The following is a 13,305-nucleotide window of genomic DNA, read 5'->3' on the forward strand; positions in this document are numbered from 1 at the left end:
CAGCGGCGACGGCGGTCCCGGAGCCGCATTTCTGGAAACACTTGCAGGGGGGGCCCGGCGCGCGGCCGGCTGAGCTAATAGCTGGCGCGCGGGCCCTGGCGGAGCGGGCGGGCGGGCGGCGAGCGCTCCCTGGTCACATGGGCGAGGGGAGGGAGGGGGGCCGGGCGGGGGGAGTTTAAAGAAGCTTAAAACCCGAGGAGCCGGTGCAGAGCGGGCGGGAGGGCGGCGGCGGTGCTGGCAGCAGCGGCAGCAGCCCCAGTGGCGGCGCGCGAGGAGCCGGGCTCCGGGGAACGGGATCCAGGGAGGAGCGCGCTCGGGAGCGGGCGGCGAGGGCAGCCCCAGTGCCCGGCTCTGGGGCGGAGAGCAGCCAAGGGAGGCGGCGGCTGCAGCGGCGGCGACGCAGAGCTCGGAGCGCGGTGAGTGTCGGACCGTGTGGCCCCCGCCCGGCCCGGGCCCCTGGCTCAGGGGTGGGTGGGATTCGCAGGCAGCCGGGCGGCTGGCGGCCAGACTGGCTGACGGCTGGCAACCCTTCATCGCAGAGCTGGTTGGGTGCGGCCCGGGGCGCTGGGGGCTGTCGGGCACGCGTGGGGTTCCGGGCCCCCCGAAGGGGGGGATCTGAGCCCCTCGGCATGACAAGGGCGGGAGGGGCGAGGAAAGTTCAAGGGAAACTTTGCTCGAAAACTCCGACGGGGGGCCGAGTGGACGGATTGGGGGGGCTCAAGAGGAGAAACCCCTCCTGTGCCCCCCAAACCATGGCCCCCAGAGCGGGAGCGGGAGCGAGAGGGAGGGGGAAAGAGAGCGAGCTAGCGAGCTAGCCAGGGTGTGGTGGCCGGGCCGAGCAGCGCCGGACAATTGGCCTGGGGGTTTGGGGTAAGGGGAACGGGGATGGGACGGGACCAGCAATCAGAGCTGTTCTCTCATCCTCCCTTCCCCCCTTCACTCCCTTCCCCCCCCCCCCCATTTCAGGCGCTAGACTTGTAGGATACCCACGGGTACCTCCCCTCCCCTCCGCTTTCCCTCTCTCCCAACCCCGCGCCTTCTCTTCTCCCTCCGCTGCTCCCCACCCCTAACCCCCCTTCCAGTTAGCTGAGCCCTAGGATTTGGGAAAATCTCTGAGGATGGGGGAGAATGTATGCTGAGGGGGCCAAGAAGTGAAGCGGGCAGAGGGTCGCTGTGACCCCGGCCCAAGGCGGGGAGGGGGAGGGGCGGGTTAGTGGGCAGGGGGAGGGCTTCTTGCCCCTCGGGAAGATTTAAATCGGGACATCAAAGTCCTCGGGGGGTGAGGAGTCTCGGTATGTTTTTGTGCTTGCCTATGTCTATATCTCCGTGTGTGTGTGTGTGTGTGTGTGTGTGTGTGTGTGTGTGGCAGAGGGGAGGTCAGAGGACGGACAGCTCTCTCTGTGTCTCGCTCCTCTTAGCTCCCTCGGTCTCTCCCCCCAGTAGCTCCGGGCGGGCTGTTTCACGCCTTGTTGAAGATTCAGGATTTCTTTCTCTTTCTGTTTCCGTCTCTGTCTCGGTCTTTTTCTCTCCCATTTTATAAGAGAATGTTGTCTGTGTGAGGGGGATGGGGCTTAATATGCAATCGACCCCTCCCTCCCTGCAAATCCTATACTTTATTCTCGGGGAAGGCCAAGGTAGGGGATGAAAAATTCAGGAATCTTCTACTCTCTCCATCTAGAATTGGGTATGGGAAACGATTGCCCCACCTCAGCCCCCTACACCCCTAACCCCCAAGCCTAGAGATCCTGGCAATGGTAGGAACTTCTTACACTTACCATGAAATTGGGGGGGGGGGGGGGCGGCGGCTCACGCTTACATGACTGAGCGATAGCACTCACACTTGGAAACACTCAGACATTAGAGCTTGGATGCTGGAGCTCACACTTGGATACAGTCATGTATTTGGACACTAGAACTCACACTTACAGTTGGACACTTAGATACTCACTTTCTGCTGTTGAGATTCAGGGCCCAGTGCCCTCCAGGGGAATGGTAAGATAGGAGTGGGAATAGGAATATTTGAGAACCCCACCATCACTTTCCTTCTAGCTGGGTAATTCAGTTTTCACCTTCTCATTTGGAATCTAATCTATGAGGGAGAACACAGAAGGATCTCTGACCTTTTTGATTTTTCCCTTTGGAGAAGTTTCTGGACTCTTGGGAAGCAAACATTCAGATTTATTTGTACATACATGTGTGGTTTTCCCCCCAGTTCTGACTCCCCTCTCATTTGGGGAGGGTGTCAGATTGAGAATGGGGAAATGGCAATATGGCCTGGGAAGTTTTAACACATTTGAGTCTTGGGAGGAGTGACCTCATATACAGGACTAACTTCTGTTACTCAGAGTTTCTTTTCCAAAAAAACATTTCTCATGATGGAGGTGGGAAACAGACTGGGATGGACCCGGGGAGAGGTGTTGGGGGGAATTGAAACCAGAGGATTTAAGCTTATTTGGGAAATACAATCAGATTTCCTACAAGCTTGTCAAGAGCAATTTGGTCTGTGGGCTGCTATACTCTTGACTAGAAGCCAGGATTCCTGGGTCCCAACTCTCTCAGGAGAGGAGATATTTAGGATATCTTTAACTCCAACTTTTCTTCTGCTTCTGGAAAGGGTTTTGGAAGGGAAGTATGTTCATCTTTCCTACTACCTTTCCAGGGAGAGACCTCTTTTCTTTATCTTTCTCTGGTTCTGGTCAGTGTGTCTGTCCCCATTGCACAGAATCTCTTCTTGAAGGTAAGCCTCAATTTCTGCAAAGGAAAAATTTTGTCACTCACCAACACTGCATTTGTTCTGACTCCTATGAGTCCTTAAAGAATATCTCTGTTCTCCAGTTGTGAGGACCCTTATATGTAGGTAGGTAACATGGTTTGGGTGGCAGAGGATGATGGATTGTGAACATTGTGCCTAATTTTAATAGGACTATTTTGTTATTCTCATTGTGATACTGCTGGCTTGTATGTGATAATTCTGTTATTGAATAGAATAAACCATTGGTCTCCTGAATATAACCAATATCTAGTGAATCCAGTGATGGCTGGCCATAGGGTGAAATATGCTTTATTTATACATGAGATTTTTCTCACTGCCTCCACTTATCCATCCCTTCCTAGGAACAGGGTCTGCGGGCTGAGGAGGGGAAAGAAACTCAAGTCTCTGCCCATCTCCCAGTCCATCTTGACTGTTATGTCGTCCCAGCTCCCAGGCCCCCCCTCCCCATTGAGAGTTGAAGTGTAAATGAATCGGAAACATATGGATCATATTTTCTTTGAAATGCAGATGGGGCTGGGGGAGGATGGGGATGGACCATGTGTGCCTGGTTGGGGGGAATCTCGGAGAAGGGGGCTAATATTGCCCCCTCCAGCTGAAAGGCTTGGAGGGGGGAGGGGGAAGTGAATGAATTTCACCTTTTCTAATTCTTAGGTTTCTTTACCTCTGACCTCTCCTGTTTCTATGTCTCATATGTGTGTGTGTGTATGTGTGTGTGTGTGTGTGTGAGTGTTGGGTGACTGAGTGTGTTAGCTGTGTAAATATTATACTTAAAGCCCCAGTGCATACTCCTCAACCCTTTAGCTTCTCACCTTCCAGTGATAGGGGAGTTTTTAAGTGGGAGAATTTAAGAAGAGAGCAGATGTAGAGGGTAGGGCAAGGCAACTCAGCTCATTTGTTTAGGTACAGATGTCAGGAATCAGGAGCCTTAGAACCCAGGGTTAGTTCTAGAGTGACCATGACTTCAGAAAGGCTAGTTTTCAAGGGATGAGTTATTATTGAGCACTAATATCAGAATGTGGGAAGTGAATGCAGAAGTCAGTCCAGTGATGATTCTGGCAGAAGGGGGGGGGGGGGAGAGTCTTGTGTTTTTGTCTTGTCTAGAAAATTTACAAATTTGTGGGTGAAGTTCCACTCAGACATGCCATCCCTCTGACCCCCCTGTTTTAGGGCCATCATACAGATTAGGGAGACAGTTTAAGATGACTTTTCTTTTTCTCCTACGAAAAATATCTAGTATTGCTGAAGGAAGGTAAGGGGAAATCCTGGGGATATAAAATGAAATGGGGCTCTGGAGTATGGGATATAGAGTTGAACTTTTAGGAAGAAAGAGTGTGTGTATGTTTGTGTGTGCGCATGTGTGCTTGTGCATGCACATCTATATGTATTGTATGTGTATAATTATGCATGTATATGTATGTGATGCTGTAGAGGGGACTACATACTTTGGGAGAAAAGTGGGATATATTAAAGTTTTGAAGATAGAAGAGATATTATATGAGGAATCTTACTTGTGTTTCTGGGAGCGGGGAGGAAGAGATAAGGAATGACCATTATACAATGATGTCAAACCCAAGTGGGATAAAGAGAAAAAAAATATGAGGATAAACAATGTCTGATCTGAGTTAAAAATTTCCCAAAGTGAAAAATAGGGAGAAAGGGCATAGCCCAGATGCCAGCAACTCCCCTAGCTCTCTCAGCTCTGCACTAGTAAGCTTGTTGGGGCTTTAGGCTGGAGGTTTTGAATGCAGTTTTCTTTGCATAGTGTATATATGGGGGGCTGAATTTGAGGAGGATTGGAAGGGAGGAGCAAGTTTTCTTCTGTAAAGGCTCAGGTAACCTTCAAAGAGAAAAGATAGCTAGTTCTGGCTAGAGATGCCAGAAAGCTAACTTGGGGTGCTGGTGTAGTGTGGTTTGAGAAGATCTCTTTTATTTCAGGAATATCTTCCTGAAGTGCCCTGGAAAAGCAGGGTGTTCTGGGGAAATAGTACTAGCTTTGGAGTCAGAAGCCCTGGATCTGTTTCCTGACTGTGCCATTTACTACCTATGTTTTGGGTTTTGCCACTTAGCTTGTTTGGGCCTCCATTTCCTCAGGTTTAAGAGGGTTGGCCTAGGTTCTTTCTTATTCTAAATCCTATGATCTCTAGACTATTTTTAAGATGGATTTGCATTGTGAGGTAAGCAAAATGATGGAATCTGCTTGTGGTATAAAAGAACATGGAATTTGAAGTTATAAAACCTAGATTGAATTTTAGTTCTGCCACTTACTAGATATGTGACCTTTCAGATTCTTGATTTCCTCTTCTGTAAAATAGGGATAATTGTTATATTAACTGTCTCACAAGGCTATTGTAAGCCTCAAATGAAATATCAATTATTTGATAAAGTGCTATAGAATTGTAAATTGTTTTTCCTTGTTATTTTAGAAAAATAATTCTCATCTTTTTGATGGAGTACAGATGAAAATGGCCTCGAGTCTCTATCTTGCTATTATTCTCCTATATTTAATGTTTTTAAGACTAATGCATGTTGAATAAAATAGTTGCTTCTTTTAGCTAAATGAGCAGCTAAGTGGGTACAGCCAATAGAATGCCTGGCCTGGAGTGAGGAATACTCATTTTCCTGAGTTCCAAACTGGCCTCAGACCCTTAGTAGCAGTGTGACACTGCAGAAGTCACTTTAACCCTGTTTGCCTCAGTTTCCTTATCTGTAAAGTGAGGTGGAGAAGGAGATTGCAAACTACTTTAGACACAATTGAAACGGGCAAACAGAAAAATGTAATGAAGTAGAAGTATTGAGCTATAAACTCATCTTCTGTCGGCTTATGCAAAGCCTATTCAGGACAAGTTCAGATGAAAACTGAATTATAAGCATGATGTGTGCTTCATTCCCCACCCCCACCCTTCACCCAATGTCTTTGACTAGGTCTCTGCCATCATATTTGGAATGGGAACATCAAATAAAAACATTCTTAATTTTTTATGAGTTAATATCCTGTCTGGATATTTTTGGGGAAAAATGTGATTGTTATCCATCATGATCATGATCATTACTTATACAGAATTAGGTGGTCTGGGGAAAGGACTCTCAGCTTCTGAATCTGTTCTGGTCTAGATGAGATAAAGATTGGGCTAGAGTTCTTAGTGACAAGGTGGAGGAAACAGGGATGGGAGAAAGTAAAGAAGCCTAGTCCGGGCTTGTCCTCATTCATTCTGGAGGAAATTACTATCAGTCCTGGGCCCATTCCTCAGAGGCCATTCAAAGATCATAGATCACCTGTCCCATTTCTTCCACACTATACCCCCCCCCCCCCTTTTTTTTCCTGTTTCTGTGTCTCTTTCAGCACTTTAGTGAGACTTTCTTTTTGTCCTTGTGTCTCATCTCTGGGTATTTTTCGAGTATGGTGGTTTCTCCCCATCTCTTTTTTCTTAGTATGTGTCTATGTTTGTCTCTATGTTCCTACAAGGCCACAAACTCCTCAAGGGCAGAGATTGTTATATCTATATTTATAACTTTATAACTGTGTCCATTTCTTTGTCTTTGTTTTTCTATCTCTTTGTGGTTTTCCATCTATCAATTCTTGTATCAGTGGGGGTGAGGGACAGAGAAAAGGGAATAAACATTTATATAGTACCTATTGTGTGCCACTCACTGTGCTAAAAAGATTATCTTATTTGATAAAGAGAATTTTTTGTTGGTCTAGTATTTTGTGACTTTATCTCTAAGTAGGTCTCTTTATGTATGTGTGTCTCTCTATGCCTGCGCTTGTGACTTTCTTTTTCTCTGTATATCTGTCTCTGTAACTATATCTGTATCTGTATCTATATTCATATCTATATCTATAACTGTAACTGTATCTGTATCTATATCGATATCTATATCTGTCTCTATCTCTGTTCCTCTGGCTCTTTGTCCATATCTGTATGTCTGTCTACACTTGTCTGTGTTTCTGTCTATATTTGTCTTTGTGTCTGTGTTTCTGTCTCTCTGCTCATCTGTCTCTGGGTCTGTGTACATTCCTGAAACTGTGTTAATGTTTGTGACTATATCAGCATCTGCCCGAGTCTTTCTCTATGTGGGTCTATCTTTGGTTTTGTCTCTTTGTCGCTTTCTGTTTGTGATCTTATCTTTGACTGTTTCTGTTTTTCTCTGTATTGATGTCTATGTGTATCTCCATCTGACTGTGTCTAAGTATCCTTTTCTATCACTATCTTTGGGATAGCTCTGTCTCTATATCTATTTCTTTGCCTATGTCTCTGTATAGATATGTCTTCATCTGACTCTGTCCCCTTGTCTGTGTCTGGATTTCTGGGGCTGTCTGTCTTTCTCCGTGTCTATCCTTGTCTCTGTGTGACTGTGCATCTGCCTGATTCTGTCTATCAGTGTCTTGGTCTTTGTGTTTGTTCCTGTCTCTGTATCTATGTCTGTGTCCCCTGAGGGCTTTGTCTGTGGGTCTCTCTGTCTTGATTTGTGTCTGTCAGTGTGTCTGTGTATAGACCAGTGTCTGGTTCTGTCTGTAACTGTCTTTCTGGCTGTCTTCTCTCTATATGTGTCTGTCTGTGTTTTGCCTGTGTGCCTGTATCTGTCTGTGTCTTTAGCTGGTTCCATCTGGGTGATAATGTGGCTATTTATATCTGTGAGTGGCTCAATCTCTGCCTTCTTTTCTGTAGGTCCTATGCCATTTATATGTGTCTCTGTGTCTTTTCATGTGTCTGGGTCTCTATTTTTTTCTGTGTTTTTGTTTCCTCTTTTCTGTCTGTCTGTCTATTCATATCTGACTGTAACTGCCTGTGTCCCCGCTCCTGTTTCTCAGTGTGTCTGCTTTTCTCTGTGATTGTGTCTTTAAGTCTGTGTCTGTGTCTATCTGGCTCTTTTCCTGTCTAGGTGTTTTATCTGTCTGTGTCTGTCCAAGTCTTCATTTTTTTTTTTTCTGTGCCTTTAACTTGGTATGTCTATGTGTACCAAGGCACATACTCCTGGGTCTGGCTGTATCTACCTCTCTATGACCCGGCTGTCTTTATTTGTGCTTGTCTGTGTCTGTGTCTATTTCTCTGTTTGTCTTTTTACTTTCTGTCTGTGTCTGTGTCGCTTTGGTTCTCTGTTTTATGTGTATTTCTATGCATTTCTATATGGCTCTGGCTATGGCACTATCTGTACTTTTGTGTTTGTCTATGTGTCTGTGTCCATGTCTGTTTTGTTTCCCATCGTCTCTTAGGAGCTCCCCATTGGTCTGTTGCTCTGCCTGTGTGTTGTGGTTATTAATATCTGACTGAGAAAGATTTTTTTTTTTTAATTCTAAAATACCCGGTTTGGCCTGGCCCCCTATAGCCATGAGACTACCTGATTTCCCTGGCCCTAAAGTCCTGTTTGATAGAGAGAGGATATTCTCATAAGGATATCCATTTTGGATGGATGAAATATTTTCTAATTTCCTTCTATCCTGACCCCTCCAACCCCTTTTTCTTATACCCCATCTCTGTGTATAACTATACAATTGCTATCCAAGAACCCTTTCTCAGGTTCCCCTAGATATTCCCGTTAGTATTCACATCCTTTTTGCTCACACCCTTCCCTATTTAGATTCCCTCATGATGAACCACTAGTTCCTGCCCCTTGTCTTTATGGGGGTAATACTATCCATTTCCCTGTTTACCTCAGCCCTAGCAGATTACACGTCTTTGCCTTGAGCTACATTTGAGATAAACTGCTTAGTGGGATGTATTTGTGCCCCTTTCCTTCCTCTCTGTCCTCGGATACCCTCTATCATTCTCTACCAACCTATGTCCCTCACCTCATACATGACTTGGCTTTGCTCTTCTCCCACTCTCAAACACCAAGAAATCTCTGCTTGACTCCAATATAGCCTGGTCACTCAGATGCTAAGCATCTCTTCAGAAACTTTTAGATTTTTTTTCTGGATTGTATTTTTTTGACCATCCCTAGGGATTGGGGAGGCTAAATGCTTTGAAAAATAACACCCACAACTCCACTTCCAATGGATTGAAGTGGTTAAGAGGCCACCCAGCCTGGAGGAAAGAGGTTGCATTGAAAAAAAACCTGAAGTCTCAATAGGCCCTGCAAATCATCCCTCTGTGACCTTGAGTGAATAATATTCGACAGTAATATTGACATCATATTTATATAATGCTTTAAATTTTGACAGGTTCTTCTTGACAACAAAAACCTTGTGAGGTGTATGGATAGTGAAAATATTATCTTTGTGCTACGACTGAAGAAACTGAGGCTTGAAGAGATTAAATATCTTGTCCAGGCTCACATAACTAGTTAGTGTCAGCAGTCTAACTTGTACTTCCTGACTACAAGTTTAAGAAGAGCTTCCCTTATCTGAGTCCTGTCTATCTAATTGGTAAGGTAGGATATAGGAAAAAGATAGGAATGAGAAGGATGGGAGAGATAACCTAGATGAGACCAGAATTGACCTAGAGAACTGAGGAAAAAGTTGGGGCTGAGTATTGAGAATAGGGGGTTGGGATTGGGGAGAGATGTGGGGCCAGGAGTTTGGGAAAAGACTTACTGGCATTGCTCCCCAGGCTCTGACGTCAATGGTTTTCCAAATAATGGAATCAATATTGGGGAGGGGAGGTGGGGGGGGGGCCAAGCCGCCAGCCAGGCCACAGCGATTAGAAACAGATCAGGCTGCAGCCCCCACAGCTGATTCTGATAGATTCTCCAAGGACTGGGGAAGCAGTGGCAGTGGTTGAAGGGTAAGAGGGTTGGAGCCTTGGGGGGCTGTTGTGGGGGATGGAGGAATCCCACATTTTACTTGAAAAATGAGGAGGGGTGAGGGCAGATGGGGGGAGGTGGTATCCAGAGACAGAGGAGAAACCGTAGGAGTGGGGGGATATCTCTGGTTGGATTAGTTAGCCCTCTCTATGTGTTCCTGTCTATATGTGTATATTTCTCTGCTTTTGAGAATGCAGACTCTTCTGGGGCTTGTAGTAGAAATAAAGAGATGGGGAGATGATTGGTTCATTGTCTAAGAGGGTCCATGACTTCCTCTCTTGGAGTTCTTTCATCTAGTAGAAAAAAAATGACCAATACCCTTATTTGAGTAAGGGAGAGAGAGTCTTCTCTCTTAGGGAACTTTGAGATTGAGTGGGGAGTTACTTGAGGCACGGGGAGAGGGGGAGGGGGAAAGGGTGTGTACAACATTGAACTTGTAGTAATAGGACCTGAGTTCAAATTTTAGTTCTGCACTTAGTAACCATATGACTTGGGGCCAGTCACTGGACCTTCCTGGGTCTCAGTTTCTCCAACTGTCAATAGAAGTAGTTCATTTTAGATTCATTCTATGATCCTAAGTAGATTCAGAGTAGAGAGGGGAATGAGGTCAGTAGAGGGAATCTTTCTGGAAAAGGGGTGTGATGCCCTGAATTTCTCATATGGATTCTTCTTTTCAGGAGTTCTTTTTTCTTGTATCTCTCCCCCTGGTATTGCTCTTAGGAATTCCTGAAGGACAAAACTGCATAGACCCCAGAATGGAAAGGAATAAGTCAATTGCTGACCTCCTCTGTGGATTAATTTAACTCTCTGTGCAATGGAGTTTATATACAGGAAATACAGGGAATTGGAAGCACTTCTTTGGATTAGGGTGATGGGTTTCCAGAAATTATTGGGTGAAGATCTTTTTAAAGGTCTCAGGGCTGATAAAATCATCCACAACCCCAGGTGCAGGGGTTGGAGTGGGAGTATGTGTTATAAAGTGCTGTGCTGTAAGCAGGACCAAGATTCGATCCTGCTTCTTACACTTATCTGCTGTGTTACATTTTTCAAGTGGGACTTTTATCTCTCATGTTTCTTTTAAATGGGCAACTGAAAATAGACAGCGGAAGCCACATCTCAACAGTACTGGGAGTAGGCAACAGAGACATAGGGTGGAAAATGGGCCAGAGGAAGAGGGCTGGGGCCTGGCTCCAGTGGTCCTGGTTTCTCAGTTGCATAAAATAGACAGTCTTCTGTAGTTCTTCCTAAGGGAGCTTAGCCTTGTTAGCCAGAGATAAATGGCCAATGCGGTGTGAATTACTCCTCAGGCTCTCCAGGGAATCCCCTAGACTCTCCATCTCCTTCCATTTAACAAGGAAAGGATGGTAGAGTAAGACAGTAGTATGGGCAGCTTGACTTCTAAAGGGCCTTTTCTTGTATTCCTTTGAGGAGTGTGCTTGAGGGGATATAGCAATGACCTCAGCTGTCCATCAAAAAAGGTACCATGTCTTTCCTTGGATTCAAGACCCTTGTTATCCCATCAGATCCTTGGCTCCTCCTCTCCTAACTCATTCTGTCCCCAGTGGTCAGTAACAGAGCTGCCTGTTAGTGGTTATAATTGATCCTGGGGCGTGATCTCTAGAGCACTGATTTCAAAGTTTAGCGGATTGAAGATATAAAAATGTACAAAGACTACAATCTCACTCCCCCAATCCCCTCTCCACCTATTGCCAAATGTAGGACTCAATTTAGACAGAATGCAGTGGTCATGTCTCTCCCCTTAGGTTCTTCTAAGGTTTTCCAAGGACAGAGTCTATGCCTCTATTCCCTCAACGGAGGAAGTGGCCTGGGAAGTACCGTCTTGAGAGCTTGGGATTCAGGGCCATATTTCTTCTCTAAAACACAGGGACTCACTGAATCCTAATGGTTGTGAGTGTTAGGAGAGAGGTTTCTGAAGGACACTTGGCAGAGGCTCATTTGGGAGGTTTGGGGCATCCAAGGGGGTATAGGGGGTATGGTTAGGCAGTGTCTGACAGCAAACAGGAAGGAGGGCTGTGGAAGCTGCCTGTAATTATGGAGCATTTATTATTAATCAGATGAAATTGCTGGAAGCAGCTGGTGTAATGTGCATACTGATGGAGGCTTCTGTGGGCTCTAGGCCCTAGTCCCCCTCCTCATACTCTTTCCCCTCCTCCTCATCTTCTTCCTAATCCCCCCTCACCCTCCCCGGAACACTGTTGAGCCTCTCTTGTTCTTTTATCTCCTGCAAAGGATGGATCCAGGTCTGTGTACCTGACCATATATATCTTCACTTCTGGGTTTCTCTTCAGGGCCATGTGCCCTTTTGAATGTGTCTTATTGCTTGTATGTCAGTGTTGACATGTGAGTTTGTACTTTCCTCTGTCTCTGTTTTGCTTCTGAGTTTGTCTCTGGGTGCTGGTCTCTCTCTTACTTTTCCCCTCGAGCTGACTGGCTCAGAGCTGAGTCAGGCACTCCTATCCCTTTCCTGGTTCTCAGGGTCACATCTGGATTTGAGTTGTAGCCAGGGCTCTGGCATCAGATTAGGTCTCAGACTGTGCTGGCACGAATCCAGGACAAATGGACCATGATGGACTGACTGACTGACAAGAAAGACTGAAAGGGACACTTAATCTGATGAGGGGAGGGGGGCTAGAGACAGCCTTCCTCTTTTAATGGGAAAGGGGAGAGTTGGCTCTGGCCATTAGGGAGACCCCAGGTTAATAAACGATATTCATCCTCTGCTCTGGGGGTGGCCCTGGTCTGAAAGAGGGGGTAAATGTGGCATGAGGCATCAGACTCTGGAGAAAAATTGAGATAACTGCATCAGTGTTGACTCACGCTGTGTTCATGAAATCAATATGCCCAGACTGAGAGAACCTAAATTTACCCAATTGCCCGAATTCCTGAAAAGTATGTGTCCCTGGAATCCAGTGGTTAGTGGCTCATGGGAATTATTATTTAAAGGGGAGACTTCATTTGATGGGAGCCCACCTGCCCTCCCTCACCCCTCAGAGGAGTTAGTTTGCATTAGTCTACACAGGTTTTTCTTAGGATTGGAACACACATCATTCATTCACTCAGTCAATTAAAGTTTATTTTGAGAGCTACCAAGTACCCAGTGTGGGATGAACTGTGGGAAGAGAGACAGGAGAAGGTCTGCTTAGGAAAACAAATCCCACCTTGGTCCAGATAGCAGAAGCAAGAGAGGCAGTGGAGACTTCTGAGTTGGGAAGTCAGGAACCTTACATCCCTGTTGTTATTATTAACTAACACTGTGAACTTAGGCATGTTGCTTTACCTGTCTGAGCCTCAGTTGTCTCCTCTGTAAAATGGGGATTCAAAAGACTAACTCTTCTTCACATTGTTGTTAAGATGGAATGAGGCTGCGAAGTTAAAAAAAAAAAAAAAGGCTTTCAGAGCTGTAAAGCTCTATGAGAGTGCAAGGGGAATATTGTAGTATGTAAAACACTCCAAGGCCTCATATGGTAAGTGCCTAGTGAGTGGATTCTATATCTGGAGGTGAAGATACCTTATAATAACACTGGATAAGACTAAACCCACTTCTGATTGGCCTAGAGCCACCGGGGAGGAGTGAGCTGAGGCCGGTACCAGAGGGGATGACCTTCTGTAAGCCAACCCCTGATTCTCATTCACTGGCTGCTGCTTCTCCCACCTCTGCAGGGAAGGGAGGGGAAAGAGTCCTTTTGTTAAATCTGCCAAACAATCACTTAGACCTAGAAATCAATCCAAGGGAGTGTAGCAGGACCTGGGAAGTGTGAATGAGCAGCTCT

General features: G+C 45.9%; 1 protein-coding gene across 2 annotated transcripts in view; it reads left to right on the forward strand.

Annotated features, from left to right (window-relative positions):
- The first annotated feature begins 217 nt into the window (after positions 1-217).
- The window catches only part of CNTFR (ciliary neurotrophic factor receptor), a 91,293-nt gene continuing 78,205 nt past the window's right edge, over positions 218-13,305 (forward strand). For both annotated transcript variants that reach the window (XM_031945431.1, XM_031945432.1), the window contains exon 1: positions 218-416. The gene's annotated coding sequence lies outside the window, so the exon portion shown is untranslated. The remainder of the gene's footprint in view (positions 417-13,305) is intronic.

The sequence above is a fragment of the Sarcophilus harrisii genome, chromosome 1 (assembly GCF_902635505.1).
Source record: "Sarcophilus harrisii chromosome 1, mSarHar1.11, whole genome shotgun sequence".
In the NCBI taxonomy this organism is placed as follows: Eukaryota; Metazoa; Chordata; class Mammalia; order Dasyuromorphia; family Dasyuridae; genus Sarcophilus; species Sarcophilus harrisii.